At 37.0% G+C, this 20,864-nt stretch overlaps 1 protein-coding gene across 2 annotated transcripts in view; it reads left to right on the top strand.

Moving 5' to 3' along the window:
- LOC139119874 (arylsulfatase B-like) overlaps positions 1–20,864 on the top strand; it is a 269,229-nt gene that overhangs the window by 156,258 nt on the left and 92,107 nt on the right. The window lies entirely within an intron of this gene.

Here is a 20,864-nt window from a genome sequence, read left to right as displayed (position 1 = left end):
GATCTCTGTATTTACATTCTCAAAGAAGTTATCAACTACTATTAGACGTACAACAGTCAGATATTTGTCTGCTTCCTGACGGAATGACAGCCTTTGACCACGTGAACCACTGGACCCTTTTTACGAAGCTTATTGACAGAGGTGTTCCGTGGTATGTGATACATATTTTGCTTGTTTTGTACCGGACACAGAAGTTTTCGTCCTATGGGGTACTGTGAAATCGTCTTTGTTCAATGTCAAGAACGGTGTCCGTCAAGGAAGTATCCTTTCGCCTTTGTTATTTAATGTCTACATGGATGAGCTGAGTACTCGTCTCAAATCATCAGAAAGGGTTGTAATGTAAGGGGGCAAATGATAATCACTTCATGTACGCTGATGACCTGTCACTTCTATACCCGTCTATCAAAGGTTTACGTGAGTTAGTCGCAATCAGTGAGAAATATGGTATCCAGCATGACATTATCTATCATAAAATGATATACAAGTGTATGTATTTTACACTGCGTAAGAGTTCAGTCAAATTAGAGAAGCTTCCTTTGGTAAAAATCGGAACAAGCCAACTACAATATCCGCGCATATACCTTGCGTCGTAAATTTTCTTACTGTTCAGATCATGTTAAACTGTTTTTGTTCAGAAGTTTCTGTACCAATATGTATTGTTCGAGTCTCTGGTCTTCTGACACCAAGAAAAACTGAATTCACTTCGGGTAGCTTATGATAATGCTCTCCGAATTATTATGGACTATGCTCGTGACTGTATTGCCAGTGCTATGTTTGTTTTCAATAGTATACCGACATTTGAAGCTCTCAGACGTAAATCGATGTACAATTTATATGAGTGTCTTAAAGACCATTCCAATTCTATTATTTTAACCGTCCTCAAGTAGGATGCTCTATTGCATTCTAAAATCCATCTGATTGTATAGGCAACTGATGTATTTTTAAAGTTTTAGCTCTTTTTTTACTACAGTCAAACACCTCTTTTGTGTGTTGGGTATTTTTAAACGTCTATGGGATTGTGCACATTTTGGGTATGATATCCTGAAATAAAGCTTATTATTATTATAAATTCTTTTCAATCGTTCCCCCTAAGTTTCCTAGCCCCCATTCCTAACTCTTACCCCAAAAATAATTTATCGCCCCTTTTAGAACGTATCCTTTGTACCTCATCTCCATAAGTACGCACATCTTTGACATCATCAGTTTGTGGCTATACCACTTGTAAAATGTTGCCCTTTAATTAAATTGGTGACACTTTTTTCAGTTTTGGTGATACTTTTACGTTTCAGTGTATTTTGGCGCGCTTTGGACAAGTTTGGCGCCACTGTGAGCTGAGAACGAATGGCGAGTATGCAACACAACAATGTATCAATTTCCGATAAAAGAATATCGATTGATAACTTTTACTGCACGATTACAGTAGAGACCCTGCGTCATTCGCCTCCGTTCTGTATTTTTTTTCAGTTTACTGGAATTTTCACCGTCCATATTCGCTAAAATTGTGTGTAAAGTACGACAACTTTACCGATGTTTGGTCTGTACAGTACAACTTAAGAGACGCTTACTGATTACAATGCGTCAATATGAGGTCCATGTTCTGTATATGTAAACGCCGTCAGATCGCCATTTTTTGCGGGCAAGGGTATATTTCAGTGATCGGAATAAAAAAAAATGAAAGTTTCTTGAAGAAATTCAAAAATCTAAAACCACAGGAATTTTGTATATTAATCAAAGGATCGCCGTGCCACTTTTCACCATCATAGGTTCAGAATTGAAAAAATTGAACCAGCGAGTTGCAACGGGTGTGCAACCTGTTCTATACATTAGACGCCATTGTTTTGTATGGGAAATCGAGCTTATTCACCAAATCGTAAAATGAAAACTACATCTGAAAATCCCGTTGACATAACTTTTCCAGTTCGCTGTTTTTCTTACAAACTTTCAATATTACACATCTCATGAAGGTTAACTGACAGTCTATGGTTTTACTTTTTGGAGTTTTTCTCTTATTTTTCTGAAATGACGATTTAACGATCGTTTGGCTGTTGACTGTGTTTTCACCTATATTTGCACATCACTATTATCACTTGGGTATTTTTGGAAGTCCTTGAATTCTTGCCAAAGTACAATAATGGATAGGGCAACATGTAAGGGAAATGGAATCTGCAACTCGTTCATAAATATTTACCTTTGGAGCGAGGAAATTCGGCGAAGTTTTTAACATGACATGGAAGGTGGATTTGACCCTCTTTACGTGTACTTCGCGTATGTGTGGCGAAGGTTAGAACGCTTTTTATTGTAAACCAGATATGAACTGAATATGCTCACGTGTTTTACAACATGTTCATCAATAGTAGTACGCTTCACAGAACAATGAGATATATGTTATCACTATATGTAGCAGTTTTTTTCAACTACGCACAGTACTCTCAGAGTTTAATCACTAATTACAAAACTTTATTTAATATGCAAATGAGCTGTTAATTAACTTGACACTGCTCAATGTTTTATGGGACAATTAGATCTCCATCAGATCAACATTTGTAGCACGTTTTATTTAATTTAATGCTGTAATTCTAGAGCAATGTAACTAATTACAAAGTTCATTAAATATGCAAATAAACCCTAAATTAACTTGACACTGTTCAATGATTCATAGCACAATTAAACATTTATCAATTCAATATCTGTAGCACGTTTCACTAAAATATGGTGCCGTAATTTCACTGTTATATACCTAATTACAAAGTTTATTAAATATGCAAATGAACCCTTAATTAACTTTACACTACTAAATGCTTTACAACACAGTTAGATATCTGTCGTATCAGTATGTGCAGCAGTTTTCATCACATTTGATGCAGTTATTTCGGAGTTATATGACTAATTATAAGATTTCATGAAATATGCAAATGAGCTAATTAATAACTTGACACCTTGCTCAATGCTTCTCATTACAATTGGATATTTATCAGATCAACATGTGTAGCAAGTTTCATCAAATTTAACGCTGTAAATTTGGAGTAATATCACTAATTACAAAGATCATTAAATATGCAAATGAACCCTTTATTAACTTCACGCAACTTAATGCTCTACACCACAATTAGATATCTGTCAGATCAGTGTCTGCAGCAGATTTCATCACATTTGGTGCAGTTATTTTAGAGTTATATCATTAATTACAAAACTTCATAAAATATGCAAATGACCTATTTGTTAACTTGACACTGCCAAATGCTTCTCAGTACAATTAGATATTTATCAAAACAATATCTGTACCCGATTTCACTGACTTGGGTGCCGTAATTATAGAGTTATATACCTAATTACAAAGTTCATTAAATATGCAAATGAACCCTTAATTAATTTCACACTACTAAATGCTTTACACTACAGTTAGATTTTTATCGTATCAGTATCTGCAGCAGATTTCATCACATTTGGTGAAGTTACATCGGAGTTATATGACTAATTACAAACCTTCATAAAATATGCAAATGAGCTATTTATTAACTTGATACTGTTTAATGCTTCTAAGTATAATTAGATATATGTCAGATCAGTATTTGTTGCAAGTATGATCAAGTTTAGTGCAGGAATTTCAGAGTTATCTCACTAATTACAAAAGTTCATTAAATATGCAAATGAGCAGATAATTGACATGAGACTCACAGTATCATTATAATGGTCTTAGATTGTCATCAGTGAAAAGTTTCATGAAATTTTGTGCAGTATTTCTTGATATATGTCTACACTGACATTACCATCTCCATAGGGAAACCATTGTACGGAAAAAAAAACGATATTGCATAACTTTATTAATATGCAAGCCACACTAACGGAAATATAATCAGTTTCTGCAAGTAGCATATGGTACCCATGTACCAAATCTGACTTGAATCCGTTCAGGCGTTTTTGAGTTATCGTGTAAACAGACAGACAGACAGACAGACACACACACACTAACACACACACACACACACGGACAGACAGACAGACATGGCTATGACATTAGCGCACGTGTTTACACACGTGAGCTAAAATGAGTGGCTTTTGGGCTGCAGTGGTCAATTACACTGGCATTGCATAACATTGTAGTTTGAGGAAACGGTTACTGTTAAGGCAGAACTATTTGATTTCGGGGATGGGGTGGGGGCTGAGAGTTTTCGTTAAATAATTGCGGCATGTGGAGAAGAAAAAGTGATCTGGTAATGTCTTGAGAAACAAATGATCATAGCAGACCAACGAAAAATATTGCAACAGAATTGGGGAAATCTTATTTACTTATTATCACGAGGTTCACTGCCTTAAGCAGCATAACATTTTCAAAATACATATGGATGTCAGTCGTCATCAATGTTGGATTGTTGACTATGTTACTCAAACACTGATCATGCAAAAATATAAAAAATATCAGTGCCGAATGTCATCTTCAAACAGTCTTACTTAGTTCAAAACAAATTTAACCACCTCAGATTGCACCATAAGATTGTACACAGCGATTTCTCAAAATTTTTGATGCAAGAGGGGGACTTCTCCTTCTCGCGCTCTCCCTCTGGCGTGTCTAATGCCATTTTCTAGTACAAACTAATTGAAAAAAACATTGATTGCATCATTTCACACCTCAAGGTTTCAATATTTTGTGCGAGAGGAGATATCTCACGCTCTCCTCCTCGGCCCCTTGCACCTCTACATGATGCTCTGGTAGTCTTTTTTCCTGGGTTTTGTACTATTTAATTTCAAGAAAAGAATTCATGAAAGACATTAGTTGTTTTACACAATCTCTTTAGTCTAATTTATGTCATCTGTCCTGTGGTCACATGCTCTGCTACTCATCATTTTTAGATTGGCAGTTGTTAACCAGGGACATTTAATATACTCAAGAACCGCAATATTAAATTGCTTTGCTTCCACATGTGGACAAAGGATGCAGGAGAGACTATAGAAACAATATTGTTGCCCGCAGTGGCAGAACAAAATTGCTGCCATACCCATTCCTACAGCCCTTCTAATCAAATGGTCACTCTAATAAGCGACACAGAAATATGATTAACTTTGATCTTAGGTTGTTGGATATATTAATCAGTGGTCACTATCATCATATACTGCATTCCGAAATGTATTGACAGTGATGCTGTCATGTAGTATGATCAGATATTGAAGAGTCATAGTCAGTGATTCTGTCGTTATCGTAAGATTGCAGGTCAATGGTTCTCTCAGTATAATAAGCAGATTAAGAATTTTCAGTTTACTGTCAGTATCACTCAATATTGCATTCAATTTGTCAGTAGTCCTTGTTAACGTCAACAGATACTGCAAGTTCAGTGTTGCTGTCACTATAGCTGATTATTTCAAAGACAATGATACAGTCTGCTTAGTACAATCAGCAGATATTGCATTTTCTCTAAAAATCATTATCCACAAAACTTTCATCAGGTTTCAGAGTTAGTCTGTGTGACCATGATTGCGAGACAATAAAGGGCCACCAGTAGAGAAGGAAAGAGAGCAGCCGATGTGCTGTTAATGGGGACGCCTTTTGCGGTGTTCAGGCCTATATTGATTCGACTCGTCAAATTATAACTGCACTGGTAAGCATATGCAGTTCTTTCATCATCATCAGCAAGCTATAAATAAATACAGATCTGAGATATGCACCATGATTCTATAATTTTACGAGTAAATCTCCCTGTGCTTGAAATATGTTTCTGTTTTTTTGTGCGTGTGGTGGAGTTCTCTTATTGCCGGCTCCGCGGTGGTTAGTGTCGCTCAAATGGTTATCCCTTTTCATTTGAAAAGCTCTATTAACTTTGTTTTTAGCTGAACATTAGAATAGTTGAGCATTTCTTCCAGTGGTCCTGCTGGAGCCATTCTTTCACAAACTCCTGATACTCGCAACGAAGCGCCTTGATACAGTGGTAGATTTTTGAATGGCTTGGAGACCAGGTGACAGCTTAGGGTGTTCACAAGAGGGGGCCAAGGCTTTGTATTTTGTCTCCCTCGGCGAACAGCTTAGCCAGATTTTTGTGTGCAAGGGTAACTTCTCTTAATCTACATATTCGGGGTTGAGGTCATTCCATCCAGCAATCCTGTCTTCGCTTTCCTGAATCTTATCTACATTGCTACTGGTATCCTATCGTATCTAAGGCATGCAATCTCGCAACGGAACAACTCCCTCGGGGAGAGTCTCTTTGGTTTTATTTCAAGATTAAAATGTTGCCTTTCATGGGCATCGATTGGGCCCACATCGACGGGTGCAGCTGAGGCCTCATCCCCAAAGGCTCGTGCTGTGGCCCGCAGTTGGGCAAAGTCCGTTGTTGGTGCTCCAAGAACATCTCTCAAAAATTTTGGCACGCCCTTATGTTTCCTAAATGAAATTTCAGTGTATTGTCTTCTTCCTCCACTATGTTAGCTTCATGTATTTGTAGTACAGGTCGCTTTCTTCACCCACCAGGTTGATGCCGATTTGCTAGGCATAAGCCATAATTGCCTATTGTTATAGCTCTACTCGCAGTGATGTCAATCTGTCTACCTCAGGAGTAACCTCATTGAGAGCTACCCTCTGAAAGCAGTCACTTTCTCTAATGTCTCATCACAAGCATCCTCAAACAGCTTATCCCCCTTTGATAATTTGACATTTTCGTCAGCCATTTTATCATATATATTATATGCGTTAATGATGTACAGCAAATCTCTGACCCAACATATAGCCACAAGATTCCGCAAGACACAAAAGCAGCGGCAACTCATTATTTGGTCACTCACAATCCAAGCCAAGTGCAATCTGTCAAGACTCTTCATCCAGTGCCCAAAATTGGAATCTTGTGTCATGTCCGTGTTTATGCCCACCGACTTGGGATAAAAGGCCATACAAACAACAGTGTGGTTCAGAATGTGACAAAACATAGGCAACTCGTGCTCAAAGTCGAATGCCAGATCCTGCTCGATCTGTCTCAATACCACATGATTGAGACATACAGCGATCTTTATAAAGAAACAAAAGCTGCAGAGAATGTGACCTTTAATGGCATCCAGACCTCTAACCTGAGAAATTGAGAAGCGGCATTGACGATGCCAACTCTCGAGACAACGACAACCACTTTTATGGAGTTTGTCAGAAGAAGTATGCCATCAAGCTCTGGCAACTGCTCTTGGGCGGCCATGGTGCCACTTACCCCAATCAACATGCTCAGCAGCAACATTGAGTGACCAGCCGTTCAACTGATAGTCTCAGAGGACACCACTACTGGGGTGAATATATACATGCAGAGCTTCTGTCAACGCAAAATCCTGTGTTTTGCACGCATAACTACTCTGAAAAAACGCAAATTAAAATTATGTCTGCATAATCCTACACGCATTAAGAAAACAAAGTCTCAAAAAAATTTTCTTTTTTTCCGCTGCGCCCGATGCGTACTTGTAAACCCTGAAGATCTCCAAGTCGAATATCAAAAATGTAAACTAATGCTACGTTGACTTAGAAATAATAGTTTTATGGCGGTCTGCACGCTTCTTTACAATGAGTATCGAGAACTATTCTCGAATATTGCAAAGTTGGCTATAATTGCAGCCGTGATTCCAGTCTCATCTATCCCATGTGAGCGCATGAGTTTAGTATCCAAAGCATGATTCAAACATGGAAACGTAGTTGTCTCAGTGAAGATGTCATAAATGATCTGATGGCGATAACCATGGAAGGCCTGGTGAATTGACTTCAGAGCAGCAATGATAGAGTCCAGGCAGCAAAGACAACGTCGGATGTAGTAGTCTAAATAATTAGAAAGAAATGAATACCGTCGAGAGAGAATAGAATAGAACAGTATCAAAGATTGTAGAACTCATCAAAGAAAAACAAGCGATGTAATCTTTGTATATCAGAAAAGGTACGCATTATCCATGCTAGTAAATCTACGATATTAAACAAACACACTGAGTTTGTTTCAAAATTCGCTTACAAATATGAGCACAAAAATTCGACATACTTTTAAAAAGTCTTAATGAATTATACTTAAACATCTTTTCAAGGATAAATTGTTTCAGAGGCAATTGTTGTCAATATCCACAAATTTCTAGAATAATAAACAGTAAATAAGCGATCATTATGCAAGTCACTTTTCTCAGGCCGTTTTCAGTCCTTCTTATACAGTAACTACCACTGTGGTCCCAATATCGGTAGAATCTGATCGGTAGTCAGATAAACGGCAGTATGATATCAGATAAAATATGGAAACATAGTAGATAATTGTTTTATATAGTTAGAATTATGGAAGCCTCAATTAAAAGGGTTTATAATATAGTCTAAAAACTTGACGTTCATACTGTGTGCACATAAACCTGTTTCAGCATTTGTCTTGTACGTTAAGGTCTTTTGTCGGTAAAATTGTAAATAACGCCAAACCTGTTAGTATTCGCAAAAGGCCGATGTTTTGCTAGATAAAGTTACAGACATCTGGTATCTTTGTTTTAGAGCCCACTTGAGTCAACATAAGTATAGAATGACATTATCTCCCGTTCAGCTATTTAAGATTGCACCAACATATATTTGTTTTGTATATTTAGCCAGATGTAGCCCTGACCTCGCCAAAGTGGCATCCACGTCGTATGTTTGGCATAAAGTGAATTCTACTAAATGGTAGAAACAGTAGTTTTCTTATTCTTTTTCTAGAATGATTTATAGGCAATTGTGGACTTTGGAGATAAGCTTGACGTCACTTAGATATTTGCAAGTCTGAATTGAAAGACAGCATGTTGACTTGCCGTATAATTGTGACATGCTGGAGCTTTAAGCAGAACCTTGATTGAGGGTGTTTAATTCCTAAGCGACAACAGTCGAGATTGAATCTTTTACTTTTGAAGTTTTACGTTTGATAAAAAATTGCTTTGTTGATTTCTTAGCGACTAACTTTCGATAAAGCAAATAAATACTTGTGTAAGACAACTTTGATTTCAAGGCCAGCTTCGAGCCACCGGTTTTACTTTCAAGATGTACAATACACAGCCCTGTCTAAACGATTGGCCTCGGGGCGTTTATTCAAATGTTATATAGGATATTTCTTCAACAAACGAAAGCATGTGCATCTCAATATTTTGAAGTACCTAATAGTCCTATCTCATAAGGAAACATTGGCTTCAGCGAATACCACGCACCATGTACCTGACGATAATTTTGCTGCAGAATATCAATTGCATGTGGAAACATATGTTACAAAGACAAATAGGACGGGGAGAGAGGGGTACTAGTTCCCCTGTACTATATTCCTATGGAATTATTTGTAAAACAGTTATTTTTAAATAAGCTTTACTCACATTGTCAGTGTTGTCAACAAGAAATTGCAAAACAGTACTCATATTTGCCTTTCTTGGTGAGCGTAGGGACAATGCTTGTACAGTCACTGTGTTTAACTTAACATCCATTGGCCAATGGATTCAACTAAATTAATGGCGGTTACCTGCGCTGTTCAGATACTACCCACATTCGCGAACAGGGCATCATGTCACATTTTAAATATCCGGCCGTGCATCTGTAAAATTTTGCCGACGACACGAAATTCCGTTTATTTGGCGCCGAAAGCGGGGAGCTAAGTGCCGCGACCAAGCAATGCAAAAAATTGAAGTAATTATAATTTATCACACTTGATTCTACATATCTGGCCATGTTGATCGGGTGTGCTTTGGCCACAGGCAGCGTTCATTTACTTGACACAAAAAAGCTGTAAAATGTAGCTGCAGAACCTTATCTTTTGCAAGCACCGGACAAAGAACGTCTCGGTATGGGGAAAATTGATTCAAATGGTTGTGCTCAAGACAAGATTATTAATTTATAAACTGAAGCCCTGTCAAGCTCGGAAGGTCGCGTGATTTTAGAATAGGCGCAAAACGTTGACATGACCGACTTCGAAGTTCGCGTCTAACATCAATAGATGAATCGATGACAGTAGATATAGATATATCGCGCCTACGGCTCACTTGAAGCTATCATAATGCTCTGCTAGAAGATCATTTCATGAGCGCTTTCAAACAACTGTTATTATTTCAGTAAAATAATGAAAAAATGTTTTTTTGAGTACGAGTAATGTGATAGTTTTATGTTGGACTGTGAAATGTCATTATATTTGATTTTAAAATGCGAATTTAAAAGAATAATTGATCCCACCGTCACCGGTGTCCCAAAACCAAAGTTCCGCCAATCAATATAGCGATCAGTGTTAACCAATACATACAGACTGAGCTCCACTTCAATGCAACCATTAGGTCACTCAGTCACAAACCCTTTATGGATAACATCATGACTTCAGCATTGCAAACCGTACCGAAAAAGGACTCATGTAACAGACGCAGTCATTGATCTTAGTTACCCATTAGGGCAATATCTGCCAATGATGGCATACCTATAGATAGCTATCTAGACGGCCCCCTTTACAGAAAGCTACCCAGGGGTTGATGCCTTATCAGAAATCGTTAAGCCTCCTGTCCAAGCGAGATTTGCTTCGTGCCTCCAAGCAGATCCAAGTGGACCCTGGGGACTATAATTTGCTAGGCTATAAATGGGAGGATATGTTGTACTTTATACCAAAATGCCATTTCGGCTATTGAATGTCAGAGAGCTAGTAATATTATTACATACATGTTCAAGCAATCTGGGGCTCATATGTCAATTACCTTTATGACCTCGGAGGTGCAGAAGTACATCAGAAGGCCGACAGTATGTACAGTGACCTCGGCTGCATGAGAATGAAGTGGGACTGAAATAACACTACAAATTACAGAAAAAAACCCATACCATTTGCGAAACTTAATTTTTGTGATGACATAATAAAAATGGCAACCAAGAATTACAAAATGGTCGGTTATGAAGTTCCGTATGCTGAGAATATGCTACCTCCTCGGAATATTATATCTCTGGCAACTACTTAAACAGCACTACGAACTATGTACATGTATTTGCATGGGCTGACTTGACAAAAAGCACAAAACTAGTGTGGTTCTATGTGAAGGGACCATGCCTACATGTAAAACCTCGTGATTGAAATCTAGAACTTGGTTGCTGATTTTGATTTGCGTAGCGTTTGTACCGAATTTTGAGTTTCACCAAGAATTATACCGCAGTATCATGACCAAACCATGCAAGACTATTGCAACTTTAAATATAATGGCATTTTATGTCATTAAGTTCATTGTAATGTCTTTGAAATCTCCGTCGGCGCGTCCTATTGTTAGTGTTCGCTACTATACCCAGGCCGGTTCGGCGCTAACGTCTGGCTAACGTTTGGCAAAGGCATGTATTAGAGTACTTTTGCACTTCGCTAGAGCTTGGCTAGCATAGTCGGAAACCAATTCCTGACCCGTTCTGTGTTTCGCAAGGACAGTACACTACTCGCTACCATAATCAAAACATAAACACCACACTTAACAGGCACTTAATAAATTAAGAAACCATTACAAAGACAATTACTCATCTAGAATCATCACAATTTAACATTGTAAACCGATCGAATGTTTATTATGGTGCAACTACAGATTTCTAGTAGCTCCAACACAGACAAATGCTTTTGTGTTTCCCTTTCAAGCATGGAAAGTTTATGAGTCAAAGATTTTGTCCGTAAATTAGCAGAACATCAATAAATTACCATTGTCAGTGATTATTGTGTCATCAAAAGCTTAGGACAGTCACACCTTATCGGTTGTACTGAGGAAGGCACAATGGCTTCTACAGATCAATCAAATTGACTGTTGATGATCGGTAAGTGAACATAGAAATCATAGCATTTACATATATCTAGGCTTTGAATATAATTATAAATAAATAGGTAATGAGCTCAGGTTTTTAAAGACAATTCATTGCTTGAAAGGGTGAAATATTGTCCCACAACCCATATCATGTGAAGATGTTGAATATATATTTATGTTTTTGGTACAACCATTTCAAATGCTGGTTTGAATTTGCCATGAAGGTTCTATTGAGTGTCAGAACAATACCTTATATAGATTGTTTGATATGAACAACATTAATAATATTGTGATATAATTTTTATAGTTTTGGCTATTTTATACTCACACAAATTTACTCTACATAATGTTATGATTTCATAAGCATTTAACATTATGAACCGTATTTGATGCCAAAATGCAGTAAACAAAATCATTAGAAATTTCATGATTACGCATTGTAGTGCATACAAATTGGCTATAATCATTGACCAAACTACTGTAAGTGAACTTTACTTTTTTATATAAAAACCTTGTTGGGGGATTATTGTTTCTGTTTTTCACCATTTTATATGGATTTACATGTAGTTACAAGCATTTGCTTGTCTTGCAGTTGTACATCGTTACCCATGCACTGTGTTAAATATGACATGGATCGGTTTTTGACATGCACTTAGCTTGACAACTACATCATAGACATTACTTTATCAATTTATGTGCATTTCAGCGTAATATTATATAGGGCTCAGCCCTTGGTGTCGCGCCAGGGGTTACGATTGGCAATGTTATTTGTATTGATTCATGATAAAATGTAATTAATTGTACTTCATAAACGTTTATATGACAGCTATGCCCAGTTTCCCTCTGATGAAAGCAGTTCACGTACGTACACGACGTCAAACCCTGCAGCAGAGCAGGTATAGATTTCCTGTAACGTGTAAAAATTTTTGACAAAAATTGGCAATTTTTACAATGATAACAGCCTATTGCGTTAAACAAGGGACGTATTATGCAATCATTATCATTGCAATGGTAACCGCACTGCCCATCTTCCACTTGCAAGCTGAAAACACGGTCCCTCGTGCTGAAAACTACAGCGTTCCGTCTAAAAACTGGCAATTTTTGAATCTAATTATTGACACAGGGGGCGCTTTTCTAAAATTAAATCCCAGCATTCTTTGCGTATGCTCCCGTTCATATGCCGACAGTTTTCTCTCCCTTTATCTACATAAACGATATTTTGTATCGGCGACAAGGTGCATAATAACATTTACTGGCTAATAAAAGAGGTATATTTTATAAATGGCATGTTATATAATAGTAATTTGTTTCGTGTTTTGTTTATTTACGAGTACTCAAAAAACAAACAAACATGGCGGCGCCCTTGAAAGAAGGGTACACTTCCGGTTACTCGCATAGTATATTATAAATATGCGCATGCGTAGTCAGTAAGCCGCTGGCGCGACTATAATTCATCAGCAGCATTACCAGCTGTAGCATGTTGTAAAATCCAGACCGTTGCGCAGAACTTCACTAGTGTAGACTGGGTTGCTATGCAGCTAGCAGTGTACTCTTTGCTTGTAGAGAGAGTAAGTCATCCCTTTTTCCCCATTTCTCTCGAAGTCATATAAAACGATTTGGATTTTTCCTAACAATAGCTGGGATGACAGACTTGTTGCCTTAACATTAGCTACGTGTAGATGCCATCTATCAAATCTTATAAGCCTCTGCGCTGAGACATGTAGGCTATTACCTGTGCCTTTTGAAAATCAACTCAAGTACACATAATATTGTACTAATCAAGACACCCACTGTTAAAACATTGATGCAGAGTACGAAAAATGATACATTAACAGTAAGTTGATCTTAATTGACACGGAGGCTTAGTCCTTGGTTATTCAGGGTTAAAGACGACAAGAGAAGACATATACGGTGTTAGTAGTTTCTCAGACACCATTATCCAAAGGCTATTTACTCGATATTTTAATGTCACGGAATAGTCAACATTTAGTGGTTGCATTGCACAGAATATACTTCAATATTTCATATAAATATTTAACATTGCATGCAAATAACTTCGTCAGAACTTTCAGTATGGAAAAACATATTATTCTTCCGAAAAGAGGACCTTCTGAACAGACTTTGAGATAAGCCTGATATGTCAACCACCATGTCAAAGAGAATGTGTCTGGTAGTAAAATACACAGGGAAACGGAGAAAGGATATCATCCGAAGGGCAGGTTGGAGTCCAAAAATTGGTCCCAGATCGTTGCATACCAAATAGCAAATTTTAAGTGATTGGGCCAGTAGTGGATGTCAGGGCTGGCAAACGAGACATTTGTGTCCTGTGTGTTCCTTGCACAAAGACGTCCTAGAATACATTTCTGGGCGGGTGACGAACTTTTCTCTTTTGGTCACATAGATTTCAAGCCAAGTCAGCAGCACCAAGAGATCTCCCACAGGTGCTCCCCATGCCTCGCAAGCAACCAGCTGTACTTCAACATCTTTTATAAGATGTAGTACTGGTTGTATCTTTCACTTTTTCCCAGCCATCTCAGAGCTAGTGTTGATGATCTCGACGGCAGCCATCGCACTACTGGTTAGGATGCCTTTTGCGATGTTCAGGCCAATATTGATTTAATCCATCAACTTGTAATTGTGTTGGCAAGCAGTTTCTGTTCTTTTCAACAAAGTCAGACAGCTGAAATATATTTCTTCTTTTTGTAATTATGTCACTGCACTTGCAATTCAAGAATATTTTGGTAAAGAGTTGAAGATAATTTACAAAATTTCCCTTTAATAACAACGAAAAGTAGTCTGTACCTAATAAATATCAGCTGATGGGCATAAATAGAGAAACTTTAATTCTGACCATACATTCCTAAATCAAATATGATGCTCACTGACTAGAATATTCATGACAGACCAAATAATTTCGAGAGACCGAAAGCTTCAAAATGATCAGTAAGGGTGGCAAAAACCTTCTTTTGAAGTAGATTTGTTCAGCTTGTCATCAACTAAAAAGAGTATTTATCGTGCTGGTGTTTCAGCGAGATAAAAGCCAAGTTCAAAGCCTCGTTGTTTCCAACTAAGTTTATTCTACAGAGTAGTATTTTCTTGGCTTGCCCCTAGCCGTCAAAGATCTACTTATCATTTAGTGGATCTTCGTTGGATGTCTTTCAATTCGATGGGGATTTGAAAATCAATGAGCCTTGTTTTATTATTCGCAGGAATACAATTTGCCGGGTTGAATGCTGTGAAGAGGAGTTTACTTGATTCATTGCCATTTTGGTGACAAGTTTACTGTTTCTTTAGAAAGTGTCTGCAAACAGTCAATTTATTTGAACCCAGTCATTTTTTGAAAAATCCCAGGCTCTATTTTCTAATGGTTATATTTAGATGTACAAACTCAAATATCTTCAGAACAGCTCGATATCTTGCTGATGTTAAAAAGCTATCTGTTCTTTTCTCTCATTAATTTCATTACTTACATAATTACGTATGAAATCTATCAACTAGAAATGTTCAATACTAAGTCCGTCAAATGGATAGGAATCATACTATAGAATAAAATCACAAGCATTGCATACTTTCAATGTTCTGTAATCAATTTTGATTTTGTGTAAAACATAATAATAAAAAAATAATAATAAAAATAATAATAAAATAATAATAATAATAATAATAATAATAATAATAACAATAATAATAATAATATTTTATAGCTTGCTTGTTAATATAGGATTTACATCACATTTGTGGCAATAAAAGTGTGATACAAAAACATATTAAAATTTTCTTTAATAAAGATAAAGTATACAGTATAATAATAGTAGCTGAAAATAAATATAACTAGGTATTTATTTGTTTATATAAAGTAAAAATATAATCTGCAACTTGTTCATTAAAAGATAACTCTTGTTTTGTGAATAGAGAAATAAGCTGATTTTCAGTATTGTCTTTGGGAAACTGATTTTAATGAAAAAATTCTTTCTTTGGACTTTATACTTCTGACAGACTAATAATAAGTGTGTTTCATCTTCAATACTGTTGGTGTTACACTGATTGCAGTATCTTTCAGTTAATTGGGGGTTTTGGAGCAGTGTGTCTCCCTTTTTTAATTGCTAGATCATGATTGCTAATGCGAAGTTTGGTGAGTAATTTTCTTTTCTCACCTTGTAACTATGTTAAGTAGGGTTCTAATTTAAAATTACGTTTTATTTTGGCATACATTCTTAGTTTACTATTTGCATCAGTGATCAAATTTTCCAAAAGACTTCATAATTGTTTGTTAATTGTTTTCAGTAATCCTTTATTAGACTTTGTGGTGTTTAAAGGGCACTCCCACTTGGTAACATTTTTAAAAGACATTTTTTTAATGCCAATGGTCGATATTTGACATGGCGACTGCGCGCGGATCGCGAGATATCGATAAAAACATGTCCTCAAACAAGTTAAAGTTTGAATTCCGGTGGCCCACCTGAATTCAGCTTCCGAACATAGAACGTTCGGCACTGGGGCCATTGTCAACTAAGCTATGGAGTACGAGTCTACGCTGACGCTGCTGTACGCCACAGCAGTACCACTCGCGTCGGTGATCGGTCATGTCCCATGGGAGAAAGCCGAGTCCTACTGACTCGGCAAAAAAACGAAAAGCAAAGTTTCCTGATTCCACCAGAATTCGCATAGGTGACTAGCACAGATAGGTGCCGTTGATACATAGTATGCATAGTGGCCGCCGCGTGGTATGCGCGCATACCACACGCGGCGGCCGCTATGTATCGAACCACGCGTAACTGTGTGGCAGACGACAAAATGTAGTCATCAGAGGCAACTAATATTTTACACGTAAAAACTGATATCTATGTGGTATTGTTTAAAAATTTAATACAACTGATTGAGAATAATGACAACGACAAAAATTAAGGAGAAGTTTTAAACAAGAATTACCAGAGGTAAAGGCATTGATAATGATGTATATAAAGTCATCGCAGTAGGAGGTAAATTAATTTCGTCATTCGAACGTTTAGGACAGCTTAGAATATCGTCAATCAGCACAACAACACACTTTCGGGCGATTTCGAGTCATAACCAGAAACGATCGTAAAACTTCGGGATGTGAAAAAAACCGCTCGGGAAATGACATGTTTTTATCGATATCTCGCGAACCGCGTGGAGTCGCCACGTCAAATATCGACCGTCGGCATTAAAAAAATGTGTTTTAAATATGTAACCAAGTGGGAGTGCCTTTTAAGTGATGGAGCTTTATCAAGGAGAAAGTCCATTCCATTGTCTTTAATTTAAGCACTTAAACAGTTAAACCAGGATCTATTGTTAGTGTTGTTTACCATTTGCTCCAGAAAAGCTTCTTTAGCAAGATGACAATGTGGCACTTGTACGATATGAAGCCAGTGTTTAACAATACTCAGTTTGATCTCAAGTAGAAGTGGGAATTGTCCTAGTTCACCCCTCACAGCGGCATTACAAGCTTGTCTATTACACTGTTAAATGTTCTTACAAATTTGAGGTGATCGTTTTCAATTGCTGATTTATCCTAATTCTTGTAATCCATGAAACCTTGTCCCCAAATCTCTGAGCCATACAGTAAAACAGGTTTAATGAAAACATTGAATAGATGTAGGGAAAATTTTATCTTTTCGTTGTGCAATAAAACCCTTTTTAAACTATAGAATGATTTTGCTGCTTTATCAGCCAAATTTGTAATTGTGTCACTAAAACTACCATTTGATTTAATTGTCAGTCCTAAGTATGTATAGCTCTTAACAGATTTGATGCATGTACTTCCATAGTTAAATAAGTGTTTATCTATCAAAGGAGATTTACTAAAATTAATTGCTTGAGTTTTCTGTAAATTAACATCAAGTTTCCAATTGGAGCAAAATGTGTAGTGTATTTAACTCCCTCTGCAAACCTTATTTTGAAGTAGAGATTCAGACTAGGTTCAGCGTAAAATAATGAGTTAACTGGAGTATTATTCAACACTGGTGGTTCAGTATTTACTTTGTCTAGATTTGTTTTCAAGTCATTGACATAAAATTGAACTGACTAGGACTTAGAACACAGCCCTGTTTTACTCCTTTTTCAACTTTCAGGCTGGGCGAGATAAAATTATTTGTTTTGATTTGTATTTTTGTGTTGGTGTACATGTGTTTTATAAGTCTGTACAATTTGCCATTAATGTTATTTTTGAGAAGTTTATGGAAAAGACCAACTCTCCATACCGAGTCCAAAGCCTTAGCAAAGTCAACAAAACAAACATAAATGTTCTGCTTATTGTTAATATATTTATGTATTATTGTCTTCAGGGTAAATATGTGATCTATTGTGCGATGGTTTTTTGCGAAATCCAGCTTGATTATTATGTATAATATGATTGTCATCTAAAAAACTATGTAGCCTTTCATTTAGAATGTAAGAGAAAACTTTTCCTACACAACTTCCGACAGAAATGCCCCTATAATTTTTCGGGTCATATTTATCTCCTTTTTTTAATAAGTGTGTCATAATGCTTGTATTCCAGATGTCTGGAAAGTTGGATGTATCTAGAATTGCATTTAATAACTTAGCTAAGGGTTTACAGAGAAAGGAGAACCATGTTTTAACATATGATTACGAGTGAAACAATAGCAACTATGAGATGATGATAAAAATCCTTCTTTACAAGAACTAAAGACTTTTCCAAGCTCAAATTGTAAACATAATATCATCTCTTCAAGAACTTGAAACCATGTTAACAGCTTGGGCCCCGCCAACTCTGCTTGCAGCTTTAATCTCAATTTATTTTTTGGGTCAGCTTGGCTTCTTTAGAAAGTTTGTGACCCGACATGAAAACAGCTGACCTCCAGACAATAGGCGACATGAGTTTCCCATGCTAGATGCGAGATAGAAATTCCCTACATAAACAAGTACTTTGTGTTTTTTATTAAGTCACATACCTTGATTATGGATGTAATTCTCCCAACCTATAAGAAAGCTTTCCATAACACCATAAAAATTTTGACCTCAGTCATACAAAAACAAGTAAAACCAGTCACAATGAGTGGCATTTTCACTTACGGATCTAACCGCTGGGTCTTCTAACAGCACGGATGAGCTGCAAACAGCTGAGCTTTCACACTCCCGTCTATTTAATACATTTTCTGAAGGCCCACATATCGATGAACAATGCTATGTCTATTTTGTAATCAGTTAAAGTAGGGCTTACACTAAAGTAAAAATATGTTGTTTTCTTACACCTGTACAAACGTCGCTGAGTTCCTATTGAAATTTGCGTAATCTAAGAAACACTGCAGTGGTTGTATAGGGAAGTTGAACATGATATTTACAGATTCATCAAATGATGGTAGTGATCGGTATGTGAAAAATGATGATTACAAAATTCAAATCACAGCATTCACAGATATCAAGGCCTTCAAAAAGTTGTTGTAATATTTAATTTATTCATTTACCTTGGAAACTTTGAAAAACACAGCAAACACTGCTGAAAAAGCAGTGTCAGTAAGTAAAAAAATACAAACAAGTAAACAGCAAAGAAAAACGAGTCTACATCGTTAAACACAAATAATTGTGAGTCATTCTGAGCAGTGATCTTTATATTCAAAAGTTCTCATATAGGTCTTTGTCAATTTTGAGACATTTTCTCCAAGTTGTGGTCTATCCCCGCAAGGGCCTGATATATAAAATGCTGAATCTAAAATTCAAGCTGCCAGAATGAAACTTCATTTAAATGAAGGTAAAAATAATTTCTCACATTCCTGGTCACTGGGAGTGTGGGATCGACGGCGTTGGAAAAATCGACCCCACACTCTCAGAAATCGTCCAACACTGCAGTATATAGTAAACGAGCTCTGGTTGGATGATAAACAACCTTTCGTTCCACGGGCAAAACATTATCTAATGGCACGATGAGTTGCACACGGACTAGAACTACAAAGTAAGCAGGTCAGAGTACAGTAGCAGACGACAGCGTTGTGACGCTTTTGGATAATGTTGTACGTCCTGGGTGACAGACTCACAAAAGGCGGCCGACGATTCCAATAACAGTTGAAATAGGTCAATCGGACCATATAGCATTTTTTTCTATTGGACACCCTCATCCGTATCAGTAGTTGAAGTATCGGCAGTGGAACTCGCCACGGAGTTCGCTTGAGTGACTGAATACTAGATGGTCACAAAGTAGGCTAGTCGCTGATAACAGTTAAACATTCAGTTTGCAATGTGAATTTATTGCATGCTGTAGAGGAATCTCACACGTAGGACCTGGGATCAGATTTCTCCACTCGTTGGGGATATTTTGTCTTACACTGCCTGTGGCTTTGGTTGAGACCCCAGGTCGGTGGGGGTATGAGATTCTATTTTTCTCTTTTAAGTGAAGTATTTACATTTAAAAAGAAAGTGGAAGGTGCCTTTATTTCATCACTTAAAAGTTTACATATTCTATTACCTTTTAGTTTGCCCAGTAATTTTTCCTACATATTTTTTTTTGTCTTAACCATTAAAGATTTCATATTTACCTTTGTTTGTTTAAGGCGATACCGAAAGATTCAAGTATCTAGGCAACGGTTGCTAAGGAAAATTTGTTATATCTACAAAAATATTATTTTTGTGCATTTATTGACCTGGAGATGCAAAACAATGGCACCAAAAACCAGCGACGCATGGTTAATGACGGCTTTTCCCCACACAAATTTAGACATGGTGGGTATGGCCTATTTGGGGCAAATCGGCCACATCCACAACGTCTATTAAAATTCATGAGTTTACTTTTCTCGTTTACGAACACACTCCTATCGATCGGCAATGTGGGAATGGCTATGACATCAGGTTGATAAGCCCCACATGTGGGCAGTAAATTAAGATAAACCTACGATTCTGAAAAAAAGAACAAGATAAAATGTTGATTTCGAAACTTTCCCTTCAAATACAAAATTCCTCCTCTGGCCACATATATGGCCGTTTATGGCCTCACCGAGCACATATCTGGCAGTATCTGTTCACCGTTTACAAGACTGACCACTATCAGTTCACTGCTTACATAACTAGCCAGTTTTGTTTACTCAAGCTAGAAGATATATATCGGTGTATTTTTCAACATCACATTAATGACCATTAGGCTGATCATTTGTCTATCATTACCT

Source organism: Ptychodera flava, chromosome 2 (genome assembly GCF_041260155.1).
Source record: "Ptychodera flava strain L36383 chromosome 2, AS_Pfla_20210202, whole genome shotgun sequence".
Classification (NCBI taxonomy): Eukaryota; Metazoa; Hemichordata; class Enteropneusta; family Ptychoderidae; genus Ptychodera; species Ptychodera flava.
This window is presented reverse-complemented; position numbering and strand designations above follow the sequence as displayed.